General features: G+C 39.9%; 1 long non-coding RNA gene across 1 annotated transcript in view; it reads right to left on the bottom strand.

Annotated features, from left to right (window-relative positions):
• Window positions 1-3,330: 3,330 nt before the first annotated feature.
• Window positions 3,331-14,908, bottom strand: part of LOC142107758 (uncharacterized) — a 52,033-nt gene continuing 40,455 nt past the window's right edge. Inside the window, exon 3 of the long non-coding RNA XR_012680009.1 lies at window positions 3,331-3,629. This is a non-coding gene — a long non-coding RNA (uncharacterized LOC142107758). The remainder of the gene's footprint in view (window positions 3,630-14,908) is intronic.

Raw genomic sequence — 14,908 nt, 5'->3', positions numbered from 1 at the left:
TATGGCACGAGCACTAAGCACTTGTAACCTCCCTTTGTCACTATTTATTTCTTGGTCCTGTGCTTTTGGCTTGAGTGGAAAAATTGGCGAACACACCGGCCATTAGGCTAGTGCCTGCGGGGAGGTATTTATTTGTTGGACATAGAGCACTTATCACGTTTTTGTTTTTTGTTTTTGTTTTAATTTGGACTGCTGTGTAGCACATTTGATGCCCTTCAATTTTTTGTGAAAGAAAAACTGCAGCAACATTTCCCACACTTTCAGTTGAGAACAGCATTCACACAATCACACTTTCTGCCCTTTTCCTATTAAACCTGCTTCCTACTGTATTATCTATCTGTTAAACATCTGCAATGTTTTTGGCTCGTTCATGCAATATTCTATTGCTGTCACACATATATACACACTTTCAAGCAGACTACATTGTTGGTGGATGTCATAGATTGTGAATTTCCACCACTTGCACACACTAGTCACGTTTTTTTTTTTGTATTTAGTCAATTTGGGGGGCATGATGCATTTGCCTTGTGATCTATTTTGTAATGTTGTCCCACATGAATTCAGAACAAGCCTGCACTTTGTCTCCTACATTTACTAATGTAGTATTAGCTACACTGAGCCAGGTATTTCCATGCCACTATTGTGTGGCCTGCTTGGATAGGGTGCACCTTGTGGTTTAGTTTAACATATAAAATGGTAATGATGGCAAAGGATGTAACCGTTCCGCATATGATATAGTGTGAATGTGTTCCAAGGAGGACATGATCCGTTTAATTTAATAAGCAGTATGTAACTAAACTCTAATTAATGTTGGATATTTGTGTGAGAATTTGAAATTGATTCAGAAAAACATGATCATTTCAAATTGTCACTGAAAAAAAAAAACATTACAGGCACGGCAGAGTCTTGATGGAACTATCTGCAAGTAGCATCCATTAATTGTTTGTGCAAAATAACACTATTGTTAGACCAATTCGGAATTTGACATGTGTCTACTTTTGACATAACCAAACTACTTGCAAAGTTTATGCCATTATACCACTATAATACAAACATTAAATTCTCCACACGCCACATTGTGGCCACTCTGCAGAATGTATTCTGCAGGGTGGCCAGTAATCAAGCAGTTATTACTGGCATTCATGCCACACATTCCCTAGGGAGATGCAACCCCCACCCAAACATAGGGGTTTCCAAACATGTGTATCTAGAAATATCTCCCTTCACTAAGCATTGATTTGGGTACCTAAGTAACTGTAGTACTACTATGTGAGGAATATGCCATGGCTGCAGGAGAATGCAGTGACCTAGATGGAATGAGTTGTAAAGGAAAGGAAAGCAGTACAAAGAAGCTAATGTGCAACTTTGCACAACCATGTCACAAAGCAAGGGTGATTACAGTAATGTTTTGGAGTTTAAATTTAATTGTCAAAAATGTGGAACAAACCAAGGGCACAAAACAAAGGCAAAAATGATAGTTATACTCGGAAGAGCCGTAGCCCTACTCAAAATTTTACCAGGATTAGTTTACTTGATAATTGACACACAAAACTACTACAAGTAAATGCAGTAATAAAACCATGTTACCCTGCAAGTGAGGCTAATTAGTACTCTCTTTGGTCTTTCTTTTACAGAATGCGTTTTATATTAAATTCATGTAATGTTGAAAGCATTTGCACATCACATATTCATTTTCAATTGCACTACAATGCAACATGTTTGGACTAAACTGCATATAATCAAGCATTTCTTCCCTTGTGGAATAAGGACACAAAAAAAAGCCAGTTCAAACAACACACACCACAGGTCAATAAAACCTTTGCTTGTTCTAGATTAAGAGATCCAAACATCTTTATGGCCCCTGGAAAAAGGAACAGACAGGTCAAAATTTAACTTTAATTGTAAGAAATGCTACAATTAAGCATCCATGCTTATCACTTTACACAAATCAAGTGTACGTTGACGTGACAAACTTGTCTCTGTGCCTCAAACAATGTTAGCTATCAAAACTAGTATTTTCTTTTTTTAATGTACCTTGGTTTATGATAGGTTTAAGATATTGGTGGGGGGGGGGGGAGATATGCTTGTGTATGTGTTTGTTTACAATCACACACAACTTGGAAACAAACAACATTTGAATGCCACTTTGGAAACACATTGCTGGGCCTTTTGTATAGTAAACAGTAATTTTGTGGTTTGGCTCTTATTGTTTTAAGTTATGTGGAGTCAGTGTACTATTTTTTCATTGTACTCACAATCAACAATATTATGTTATCTTTTCCCATATCTGCATTTTTATACCGCAAAAGCCAATCTAAAATTTTCCCAACTAAATTTTTTTTTATTAGCATTAGATAGTGATGTAAACAAATAAAAGTAAAAAAGTAAACCAACAAAATAAAACACAGCAAAAACTTGATTTCATTTTTTCCCCCTCTTTTTACCCCTCTTGGAGGCCATAACATGTTTTTGACTTCGAGTGACCTGCAATGTTGAGGGCTCGGAGGAAGCATAAGAACTCTGAGGGTCAGCAGGAAGGGACTGATGAGAGGCCTGGGCAGAGGGGTATGTGGGGTGTACCTGGCCAGGAGGCTGAGAAGGGGAAGGAGGCAAAGAAATGGATATTGGAGATAAATTTGGAATAGTGAGCTGTGGTGCTGGAGTAGGTGAAGTAGTGACAATTAGTGGAGGATGTGGTGAAGTTTGCAGATTCTTGACAATTTGGCCCAACTGGGTGCACATATTAGTGAGGGTTGCATTTAATGTGTTCATCAAATTTATGCTCAAGATGGATGAGGGTATTGGACATGTTATGGACGTTTAAGTCAATAGACTGTGTGGCAGATTCAAAATTTTGGCTTATGTGCGATAGTGCCTCAAGAGATGTGCCTGCTCCCTCAGAGGGGGCTCAACATCATGGGCACCCGCCTCTACTTGTTCTCTCTCTGGGTTAGTATCCACACTGATCTGCTCCTCTTCCGCTCTGTGAAAAAGAAACAAACAAAAAAGATTACATGTCAAATTTTATACAAATCTTACAGTACAAAAATTCACATTGTGATGCATCCATTTAGAATAATCTGAATTTAGGTTACGGCTAAAATTGGATCTAATTAAATATACATTGGATAATCCACCCAGAAATAATGTGATGTGAATACTGATAGAGGTATCACATGTTTGTAAACTAAACACAAACATTAACATACACCCACATAATATAGTCAAAATGTACCTAGAGAAGATAATGGCCATATTAAGGGTGAGTCTCTGCCTGTATCAATTCCGCCCACCTCAACCAGAGACTCTTCCGAAATTGCCACACTCACACGCTCCTCCAGTGGCGTCAAGATTATGGTGTGTGCTGGGCCACCACCCGTTCCTTGAGTGTGCCTCCTTTGCTCAATTAATTTCTTTTTTAAAGTCCCACCGACAAGGATCAATTGCATTAATTTGTTGCGTTATCCCTTCCCAGTTTCTCAGTTTTTGACATACATGTATGTTGAGTAGGAAATTTTTCGATACACATTTCAACCAAAATATCTAACTCACGGCCAGTAAAATTTTAATTTCTCAGGCTTCTGGCCTCCGCAGTGCTTGGGCCTGTATCCGACATTTTTATGCCAAAACTAAAGAGAGATGGAAAAAAGAAAAACAAAAAAAGAAAGGTTAAACATTTACATTTATTAACACCCCCAACCCAATAACCAAAAATATTGCATGTTTAACAAGAGCAATGAATTCCTACATAGTTTTCAATTACCTGAACATTAGAATATAAAAGCTTGTGCAATTGAATTGCAGACGTGTAGCATGTACACAAGTGGACGGCAAAAAGGCAGAAATGCTCCTTCTAAATAGGGCTACATTAAATTTGGAAAATATACCTTCCATTGTAAGACACCCCAAGGCAGTTATAAAAACAAACAAAAAAACTTTCCAAAAGCAACATCACAGAAACCTCCCCCCCCTCCGCTAACGAAGTGCCTCACATAGCGGCACTGTACTATACAGCAGCCGCAGCGCTGTCAAAGAAGCGTCCGCGGCGGTGCTGTGGCGACTGTATAGTACAGTGCTGCCAAAACGGAGCTGCTGCACAGCAGCTCTCTCGCGTGTGTTTTGGGTTTTTTTTCTGGGTGGGGGGATAGAGTAGATCGGGGCTGCATACTTTTAAAGTGTGTTTCTTACAGTAATGCCACAGTGTAGATAGAGTGGAGTGTTTGTGATTTTTTTTTCAGTTGTGCTAAGACCTTTAGGGGCCAATTCAATTTGGCCACATTAGTCTAGGATTAACACGGCGTTTGTACTATTGCCTTTAATACGGTAATTTTAACCTGGATTTTTTACCTGTACACTTTTACCGTGCTAATGGTAATAATGCGCATGCCGCGTTCCTAGAATAACGTGTCCGAATTGAATTGGTCCCTTAGAATTTATGTGTTGGAGCCTAAGGGATATCTGGTTATGTGTCATCAATTAATTAAATTTTTTGGAAAGATATTTGTATACAATCCTGAGATTTTGCCAATGGGAAAACAGATCCCAGATGAATAGAGGAGGGGGGAATATAAGAGCGGCAGGAGAGAGATGTTCCTATTCCACACTGGCACTGTGTCCTCTGCACTAGCTAGGAAAAAAGGCAACAATGCAAACACTTTTTAAAGTCAAAGTCCAATCTTGTGATTTCTCTGGTGGGGTGAATTTGTAGAGAATTAACTTTTGGGATCTAAATAGCCCTTCAAGTGATCTAGTGTGCAGAGGCTTCTAGGGTTTGGCAAGATTTCTTTTTTGATTGTTAGAAGGTGTGCCTCAAGGAAACATATGATTTTACATATGATTCGACTTGTTATTTGGAAAGATGTTTGGTTTTTTTTCTAACCTGTTATGTCGAATCTCTTTACAGCAATATGAGGGAGGTATTAAAGCAGTCAGAATTTTTTTTTAAATTCTTTATTTGTAAAGGAAACAAATATATACAACAGTAATATAAAATAGTAAACAAACAGGCAATTCGTCTCTTTTGGATTTTATAAAATGTTAAGGATGCAAGGAAGGGAAGGGAGGAGCAGAAGGGGTGGAGGAAGGAAGGGCAGATACAAAACTAGGGAAAACTAAAACTACAAAATCACAACATGGTAACATGAGAGAACAACCCAAAATTTACAAAAGCAAAATCGCAGACAATATAACAAGAGCGTGATTTATACCTTTCTGAAAAGGAGGAGATGAGTTCCAATGTGGAGGACTCAGAGACAGCTCGGCGTGCATTTTACAGAGGTCTCACTTTACAATTACGGTGAGGGCGGCCAAGCAGGGGACCAGGATCTGCGCCACTCCATTAGGAACCAGAGGGAGCCAGATATTTTTTAACCAGAGATGAGGGGATGAGAAGTACATGTTTTGAGTTCATTTTGAAGTCTATTAATTTCATTCTTAAGCACAATTATTTTTTTTTATCAAATTACAGTTTTAGCTTCTGATACTTGGTACTGCCTTGGGGACTAGATTTGTTCCAAGCTTTACCGACCTGTACATGGTTGCTTTTGAGTCCTTGTACATTTGGTGTGGCGGGTTTAGGGGGCGAATCTGGTCCTCTATGGCAGATATATAGATGATTTATTTTTCATTTGGGAGAGGAATGTTGCTTCTATTAAAACATTTATCACTCACTTGAATAATTACATGTATACCTTGAAATTCACAAGTACGTATCACTCTTCACGTATCAGTTTCTTCTGTGTATCTCTCTCAGCCAAAAGTGGAATAATTGAGACTGAAAAGTATTACAAAAATATTGATTGTAACAATTTTATTGATTATAAAGCATTCATTTGAAAAAATGGAGAAATAAAACTCCAAAAGGACAACTCCTGAGGATTAAAAAAAATTGTCAGAGCTTTTTCTGAAAAGGACAGATGCTGAAGATCTTTTAAATGCTGGCTATAGGTAGGTTTCCCATGTAAATAGAGAGTCTTTGTTAAGGTTAAAGCCATCTTTAGAGAAGCATTCTGACTATGGGTCAGATAAGTCATATAAGTCTCTATTGCTTGCGTCCAAATGCATTTCACAACAGGTGAAACATATAACTAATAAAAACTTAAAGCTGCTCAAATTGGATGGGTATTAAACTTAGTAGTTCCCTGAAAAACGGTTGTTATATTTAGGAGAGCTAATACTAGTTAAATTGGCTCCCAGATTCTTTATTAATAATCAAAGAGTCAATTATTGGTAGTAGGGTTTATCATCTTTCCTGGTTCCCAGAGAATCCCAAGGGGTATTTTAGATGCAATACAAAAGGTTGCATTACAAGTTTATTTTTATTTTGAGTCATTTGAAACTAAAGAAACGTTTAAATGTGATAGTTTCATCCACTGTTAGACATCTTTCGTTATCTATTTAATCACTTGTAAATGTGGATGCACTTTTAATACTTGTTTTCTTGAACATAGGTGTAATATTATCAAAAGAATAGAATCACATATTTTCTCCAGACATTGTTTAGTGTTCTCTGATGGAGATATTAATAGTGCCTCGGTCAGGGATTGAAAGTATCAAAGAAACAAGCAGGGGAGGTGATTGCAATAGGACATTGTGTTAGATAAAGTATTGTTGGATTTTTTTTATATAGGCTCCCTCTTTCCAGCAGGATTGAATGAGAACATGGAGCTGTGTGGTTTTTAGAAATACCCTGTAGGTGTGTTCTGGTATGCCTAGTGTGTATCTTTTGCACACATTAGGTTCATCTTATGTAGGAGTGTTTGTTATAGCATTATACAACTATTTTTGTATGCATGTACTCAAATATTTTTATAGAGTGAGTTAAATTTTATCCCCATCTTCATGGGTATATCTTGTTAGTATTCCAATCTTTTTCCTCTTTTTGCATGCAACACAATTGATAATGTCATACCTTGAGGAGTGGAGTAATTTTGGGATGCTTGTTTGGACCTTTTGTTAACGCTTCATCTATAAAACGCATATGGCTAATGTCTTTTTCCTTCACGCACCTTACCAACCTTCGTACTTTAAAAGTGTTACTTAATCTAATGAAATAAAGACACAGACACGTATAGCTACTTTGGCAAAAGGTCGCAGTTTTTATTAATCATAAACCAATTAAATGAAAGTCACCTGGTGGTGGCGAGAGCAAACTGCAGTCAACTAAACAACTAATCATCTAACCAAATACTGCAATGCCCAAATGGCATTCAAACTAAACCAAGGAATACTCCCTTAACGGGTTCCCAGCCCGCCACCACGAGCACAAAACCACGAACCTAATTGCTCATAAATCTCCCTGATGAAAAACCCCGTCCCCTCTTTATTTAAATGAACACCGTCCGGCCGGAACAGGTGTGTATTATCCGCCTTAATGGATGGGTGGAAAATTTCTATCCCCCCCAATTCTCTAACCAGTTTCCCCGTGACACTATTAATTTTTCTTAATAATCTAGTAAGTGTAGAGGGGCGAATGGGAAACCTCCAGAATAAACGAGGGATAATGTTGGACCAACAAATCCTAATTGTAGGCCATCGTGCCCGAATAGCACGTAAATCCTCTCTAACGCTTATTATGAGGGCCAATGATTTAGTCTTCCCCACATCATTCCCCCCGAGGTGCAAAACAAGAATATCAGGATGTTGTGATTTTGCCAATTCCTCTTCTAACCAAGAAACCAAGAATGGCCAGCAAAGGCCCCTCTTCCCCATCCATTTTATATCCACCGGGCATGGGAAATTAGACCACTCATTCGCCAAATGATGTTTTGAAGCCCAATACACAAATGAGTGTCCCATTATCCAAATGCTTATCTTCAGGCCTGTAAACCGAAGATAGAAAGAATTGGTGATCTGGAGTAGTAACAAATATTCCAAAATATTCCTTGAGTATAAACCAGGGTCAACACAGGCCCTGTAACCTTTACTTTTTTCCTCCTATATGCATACATAACACCAAGACACACCAGCTCTGAAGAGCAATGACCCTGACCCCTGCATACTTTAAACAAATTGTCCATATTTGCAACCAAACACAAAGGTTTAATACCAGCCTCGTATGGAAATGTGGGACAGGGGGGGGGGGGGGGGAGAATGGACCAACCAACCGGTTTATATGACTAGATATATGATAGAACTGCTTATATAATAACCCAGAAATCTAATATGGCCAATGATGAATAAAATTGCTTAAGCTAAAGAGAGGGGAAATATATGTGTGAGGCTATAAATGCCAACCTATTAGACTTATATTTTAAGGGGGATACTAATATCAGGATTACCTTTACCACTCTGATGAGGGGAAATAATGAATATATATGCTCAATGGGAATATGATATGACGCCTATACGTGCCTTGTAAACATACCAACCTTTAGAGGTTTAACAGGAGGTGGGAAATAAGTCATGGTTTACCGTATGTTACACCAACATGACAATATATTAATTCTATGGTTCTATGCCCGACTACCAACCACTGCGTGATTTATGATACAGACATGCAAACATACCAACCAATCATGGTTTAACATAAGCTATGAGGTACCAACCCAAACGGTTTAACACCCCTAGGCGGGAAATATCACCAACCTAAACAGGTTTAATAAGAAAAGAAAGTAAAGGAACGGTAACCCAGATGAAGGTGAACCAACCCAAAAAACCCCAGAGGCTCACCACTAATCAGGCCTTAATCCGTAGAAGAAATTGGGAAAAAATCCCTCCATGCCCCCGCTGAACACGGCAAGCAGCTCTCGCCCTGGATTACCGAGGAAGGGGGGGAGGGAAGAGTAAGGAGGAGAAGGGACAAGGACCAGAAAGATAAAAGTAAAGCAAGAGAACAAAGTATAGACAATAGAGAAATAACATATGCAAAACATGAGCATATAACTACCTTAAGGTCTGATGTACCTTTTATAATTATCGGACTTCCATCGCCCCAACAATTTAATATCGGGTACGGAGGCCCCTCCCATGGCAGCAGCTGTAGCTGCTCCAATACGGAACGAGTGAGTTCCATAAAATTTTGGGTCTAAACCCACCTTTTTCGCCGCACTTTTAAAAATGTCATTAAACTGAAACTTGGACAAAGGAGACCCATCCATGTGTACTAGCCAAGCCTCGCTATCCCTAGGCCTCATTCCTGAAAACTTATTACACCAAGCCACCGGACATATAGTCGTATCATTGCAAGGAGACAAGGTGACCCAATGACCCCTACTAAACTGATCCATTTTGGATCGTGCAATTTTTACGGAGACCTGCGTACTAGCAACTAAAGTATATTTTCCCAAAAGGGCTGTACCTAGGGAAACTCTCGATTTAGCCACAAGTTCGCTAATGCTAAACGCTCCGTGAAACGCCATAGAAAAAGCTGTGCTGAATAAAGTGGACTCATAGGAGCTAGAAGTGACCTCCGCAAGCAACATAATCAACTGCCTAAGCAAGGGAACCGTAATGGGACGCCTAGAGTCAGGAACCGAAGGGCGGGTTCTAGCCCACCCTTTCATAGCCTTGGAAATAATAAAACCTCTTGTGGGATCAACTTTTGAATGTAATTTGGCCATGAAAGAAATGCCTGCTAACGCTGAGGCCATGGCCGCCTTTTTAACACCCGTGTTATATCTTTCCCACATAAACTCTAAAATCTCCTCCGCCTGACCTGATGTACTTGAGGCCCTGGATTGTAAGAAAGCCTCCCACTGACTCCACGCTGACTGATACGCACGTCTTGTGGATTGCGCCAAGGATGACTCCGCCAACTCGATCATTCCGACTCGACCCACTGCCATGCATAGAAAGGACAAGGGATGCCGGTTAATTGAGCCAAAGGAGCTAGCTCCCTAAAGCGGTGCAATTGGAAACGGGAAAGCGCATCTGCCACCTTATTCACCTCTGCGGGTACATGTCTGGCCCGGAAAATTATATAATTTTCCAAACATTTCAGAACAAGTCTACGTAACAGTTTCACTGCTGGCAATGACGTAGCGATCTGGCGATTGATTGCCTGCACCACCCCAAGGTTATCACACCAGAAAACAACATTCTGGCCCGCTAACCTCTGACAGCATAGATCAATGGCTAAAACTATTGGGAATAACTCCAGAACCAGCAAATTTGACACCAAACCGCTCTGACGCCATCCCTCAGGCCAAGGGGCTGCACACCACTCGTCCTGAAAAATGGCCCCAAAACCATTCGCCCCAGAGGCATCTGTGTGTAATTCCAACAAAACATTCGAGACTTGTCTCTTAGGCCATATCCGCACTCCATTGAAAGACTGCAAGAATTTGGCCCATACTCTTAAATCTCCCTTTATTTCCGCCGATAGGCGTACTCTGGCATGAGGCCTTTTTAAGCCTGATGTGGCCATTTGCAATTTTCTAGAAAAAATACGTCCCATCGGTATCACCCTGCATGCAAAATTGAGCGATCCGAGAGGAGACTGAACCTGACGAAAGGAGATACCCTGTGAACTAATTGCCTCAGAAACCGCTGCCCCTAACTTGTTTATCTTTTCCTCAGGCAAACAACAACAACCTGCAATGGTGTCTATCTCTATGCCCAAGAATGACAAACATGTGTTAGGCCCTTCAGTCTTGTCATGCGCCACTGGGACCCCCATGATTGTGAACAATGCCGTAGCTGAAAAAAGCGTGTCTGCACACACTGCAGATGAAGGGGGACCTATAAACCAAATCCAAATCCAAATAATGGGCGATTCCTTGGTGACCCGTTCCTGCTTGTACGCACCAATGCAGGAACGAACTAAACTTTTCAAAAAGAGCGCATGACACTGAGCACCCCATGGGGAGACAGCGATCAATGTAGAAACTGTCCTGTAGCCTAAAGCCCATGAATCTAAAAGATTCTGGGTGAAGCGGCAGCAGTCTAAATGCCGATTCAATGTCTAACTTGGCCAATAAAGCCCCTTGCCTGTTAAAGTAATTCTATCGTTTTAAAATAAGCATTGCCCAATCAATTGTATGTGTGTCCAAAGCACAAAGTGATTTATTTTAACAGATGTAAATAGTCAACAATTCAATACATTATTATATCATGATAAAGTACAGTACAGCACAGCCAATACCAAAAGATAATACATACATACCGCTGCAATCGCTTGCGCACGCTGCGCAACCACGGGACCCGATGGACAATATTCTGTATAGAATATTGTGTCAGAGTTGACTGAGGCCCCAGTGAGATGCAGCTAATATATATACAGTCAGTGTTTCATTGTTAACAATAGAGATGACGTAGATTGTTTCTATAGGTCCAGACGTTGGGTGGGTCCAGGCCAGACAGGTAATAGGTTGATTCAATCTAAGGAATCCAAAGGTGGGGGGGTCTTCTCTCCAGGGGGTCTGCTCCTTTCATAGCCAGTATCATACAAAGGTTTACTTTCTAATATCAATAACTAAAGTATGCAATGTGCGATCTCTTCACCGACTGCACCGGACAGCTGCTGATGATTAGGGCTTCAATATGATATCAGGCATGACACCTTTCCGATTACCTAAACCTTTAATAACACTACAATGTACATATAATCACTATATATATATATATATATATATATATATATATATATAGACTAATAATAAACCGAATACTATCTGCTCCTGAATTACAGTGTAACAGAACCAATATGAAATTATATAAATAACTAACTGTTGTAATGCGGGTGTGTGCGTGAGTATTTTACCGTGCGAACGCACCACGACACGTAACACGTGGCGTACGCTTCGCAATACGCACGGCAAATCAATATTAAACCAATATACTTTCGTTCATCCAATTATACGACTTCAACAGTCCACCCTTTGATAGTACAATAAACTATCACCTTAAAGATGTTATATGCAGGATTTCAGTACCACGTTTCATTGTTATGTAATACAAATCCCCCTTGGTGTATGTCCACGCTGTTTGTAGATCTAAACAAGTTATCATAAGAGAGAGTCTTAATCCTCTAAACGACTTCTTCTTTTACTATAAACCGTACACTTCTGGAGCTTGGAGATAACCTTTTGTATGCCCTTCAAGGGTGCAATAAAACACTTAATACATTATTTGGAAAGGTACATGGTACAGTAGAACGTGTATAAGCTATACAGAATTCTTTACTACAGTTCTTCAAGTTTAACAGGTTCTTCTGTCCAACGCATGTCTTTAAGCTCAGAATACATTTAAACACTTCATGTTCATCAATAGCATCATCCTATGTCTATCAATAATGTCATATGCAATCTCCTTCAGCTTGCGTTAATATACACACATCTAATAATGTCACCAGTTCTTTTCATCAACACTTGTGGGCGGGCTATTGTCTGTTCGTTCTTCCCAGTCTCTTAATACTCAGATTTAACAGTGATCGGCTTGCAAAGCATTGGGAGACTTCAGACTAAGGGACCTAGGTGTCCTACTTTTTCCTTTAGTGACCTCCCGCCTATAGTTCGGGTACCTCAAAAATATTTAGTGGATAGAGAACTAATCCTACTTGATATAATCACTGAGGCACGTGTGAGCACGCCCAGCACTTTGTTTGGTCTAAAACCTTACCCTCCCAAGAAAGATAATCATTCTCAAGGATGCCTGCTCAAGTCCGAATATTACTGGACTGGCATCGCTGGGTGTGTCTCTTTTTAACTATGGTGTCGCCCTACTTACGGACGTAATGCTACTCAGACAATAGCCCCTCGCACTTTCTCCAAGCTCCAAGGTTTCCAAATTTTCCTTTACCCCTGAATTGAATAGAGTAATTGGCCGGACTGATTATGCTACTAACTTCTTCCTCCCCAACACCTCCCTATCATTACCTGAACCAGTCTCTGTCACCTGCTAATAATCAAAAGAATTAACCGTCCTGAGAAGAGAGTGAAATGAGAGAACATAAAACAGGAAAAACTACAACTTCACGCTAGACAACAGTCTTAGCCTTTGGCTCAGGTGCTACTAACTGCATTCGAGGCCTTCCAGTTGCAATCTCATCTCACGAGGGGTCAAGAACATTTCAAAAACTGACAGGTTAGGAGTCTGCCCAGGGGTGATCTCTTGGTAGCGGGAAAGGACTAGTGGCACTCCAATCAAGTTCCAACTCTTATTCTATTCAATTCATTCTACCGAGTACCACTACTTTATGTTCACACTGGTTTATGGCTAACTGAAAGTATGTGATTTGTTACCACTACTCATACATTATACATCTATTATCAATAACATGAATACCCCTATCATCTATTATAACTCTAGGACTATCACATTGAATAACAAAAGTTTTGAGTATGATACAGTAATACATTAGACACATTTCAATACACCTCTACCCAGACATTTTTCATTGGTACACCAGTGTATACTTTAGGATCCTGCATGGTGGTAATTAAATGACATGTATTTGTTTTACCTGGAGGAAAACCCATCAGCAGGAGGGATATGGGATGGCTCTATTAGTCTACCTTGTCCATCTCTCCAGAGTCCACCAGACTCCTCATCACATCTCTTCACCTTCCAGACAGTTTATCCCTCAGGTAACACAAATCTTCCTATATTAACCAATATGTGTATGCGTGCATGTGTGTGTGTGTGTTCACCTTTTTTAAAACTAAAACAATACAACGAAAGACAAAATAAAATATAGATTTGTTAGCTGTCACATAAAACCCTGCTGTCTATTTGACAGCTATGTTCTCCCTGGTGTGACAGCCCTGTATGGTTGTGCGTGTAAGTGTGGACCTTACTAGCAGCTACTCCAGTTGGTAACTGTGTCACTGTCTAAAGTCCTCTATGTAGTGTCCTAATCATGTGCTGGTATTGCTATAAAACGATTTCTCAGTCACCTCAACATCGCCCTCTAGACTAGAAAAATGCTAAAGACCAATGTATATCAATCGATTTTTCCTCTGCCAACTCACATGTCATTCTCAGTACCTCATATTCAGCTACTTGACTAAGTGGGAAAAGGCAAAGGGGTCTCTTTCTATAACACTTTCTTCAAATATAACAGTATCCAGTACATGTCTGTCTAACAGTGAAAAATATAAAACATGAAAATTCTACATTTTCTAGGGTTTCACATTATGTCGTATCTTGTGGTAAAAATCCTACTCCAATGTTCTATACAGAGATGCAAATCTGTATGCCTAACCTCTAGCATTCTTCTGTCCTCCTGTCCTGCCCACCCTTTGTGCATCCATATAAAGGCACAATTTTGTACAGGAGGCACGAACCAAAACAAAAAAAAACAAAACAGATATGCAATCTATAAAACATGAATCGTATTTCCACAACAGAACCTTTCTGCTTAAAAATCAGCAGTTTCTATACACATGAAAACAAAACCCCTGACTGTTTCTGTAACTTATGTCAATCTAGTGTGTGTATCTCTGAATTTGTCTTATGTAAAAAAATAAAATATGTTTTAGCCCCATTGTTGAGACTGTGTCTGATTTTATCTCTACCAGAGCAGAGAGAGAGAGGTAGAGAGAGAGAGGGGGAGAGGGAGAGAGAGAGAGAGAGAGGTAGAGAGAGGGAGAGGTAGAGAGAGAGAGAGGTAGAGAGAGAGAGGGGGAGAGAGAGAGAGAGAGAGGTGGAGAGAGAGAGGGAGAGACTAGCGTTTGTGTAAAGAATGGGAAATAGGAAAGCAATGAATGATGGGAATACAAAGGTTTGAATACAAACATACATGTAGAAAGGGAGATTTTTACAACAAAATGACAGCTGGATTGGACTCTGACTCTATGGGGAAATGGCTGTATTCATTCCACTGCTCCCCTTAGCTATTTGCTAACTATGACCCCTCCCCATACTTGACTAGGGGGTCTTAACAGTGCAATCCAGTGTCGTCGGTCATTTGTTCATTAAGAACTCGGTATCTCATTGACTACATACCTTTTCAACGGACTTTTCTAAC

Source organism: Mixophyes fleayi, chromosome 1, assembly GCF_038048845.1.
Source record: "Mixophyes fleayi isolate aMixFle1 chromosome 1, aMixFle1.hap1, whole genome shotgun sequence".
Taxonomy (NCBI): Eukaryota; Metazoa; Chordata; class Amphibia; order Anura; family Limnodynastidae; genus Mixophyes; species Mixophyes fleayi.
Note: the sequence above shows the minus strand (reverse complement) of the source record. Positions and strands in the feature narration are given on the sequence as shown.